We start from the raw sequence: 909 nt of genomic DNA, 5'->3' as shown, positions 1-909 counted from the left end.
TAATAAAGTGAACTTTAAATACATGTTTCATGAATACATGAATATATATTTCTCTCCCCTCTCACAAGGGCTATGGCCCCCACCCAGGGGTTATGGCCAACCAACAGGGGCTACAGCCTCCACACAGGCTATGGCCCCACACAGGGGTTACAGCCCCCCCCAACAGGGCCTATGCCTCCCACACAGGGGCTACAGCCTCTCAACAGGTGCTATGGCTTTCACCCAGGAGCTGCATCCCACAGAGGGGTTACAACCCCCCCAACAGGGGCTATGACCCCTACACAGGGGCTACAGCCCCCCAAAAGGAGCTATGGGCCCCACACATAGGTTAGAACTCCCCCAACAGGAGCTATGGCTCCTCACAGGGGTTACAGTCCTCCAGCAGTGGCCAAATGGCCCCTGCAGGGGCTACCACCCCCTCTGCAAGGCCCACATGCCCCACCCCAGCCCCCCAATTGCTGCCCTATGTGGTCCCATGTCCTGCTGACTGCTGCAGTCCTCCCCACTGGCTGCCCCACCCAGTCCCACCCCCCACTTCCCCAGACCTCCCAATGGATGCCCTGCATGGCCGCTTCCCCCACTTGCAGCCCTAGGCCCCCATGGCTTCCCTCCCAACCCCAGACACCATCACTTAAAAAAAAGAAAAAAGAAAAAACCCAACCCCCCAAAAAAGCCTCTACTTACCCTAGAAGCAGGGGATGTGGGGTCTCTGGGGTCTCCTGGCAGAGCCCTCTGGGCAGCACAGGGAAATGGGGGCGGGAGGTCCCTGATTGGGGCCACTGGGGCTGTCCCTCTGCCCCATTCTGTGCAGGCAGGGCCCCAGTGACACAGATGGCAGGTAGACTGCTGGTAAGTGCCAGGCAGGGCAGGGTTGTTTTGTTTTTTTCTGTGGGGATGCTGGGGTGGGGG

Source organism: Gavialis gangeticus, unplaced genomic scaffold (genome assembly GCF_001723915.1).
Source record: "Gavialis gangeticus isolate Ggan-Ray unplaced genomic scaffold, GavGan_comp1, whole genome shotgun sequence".
NCBI lineage: Eukaryota > Metazoa > Chordata > Crocodylia > Gavialidae > Gavialis > Gavialis gangeticus.
This window is presented reverse-complemented; position numbering follows the sequence as displayed.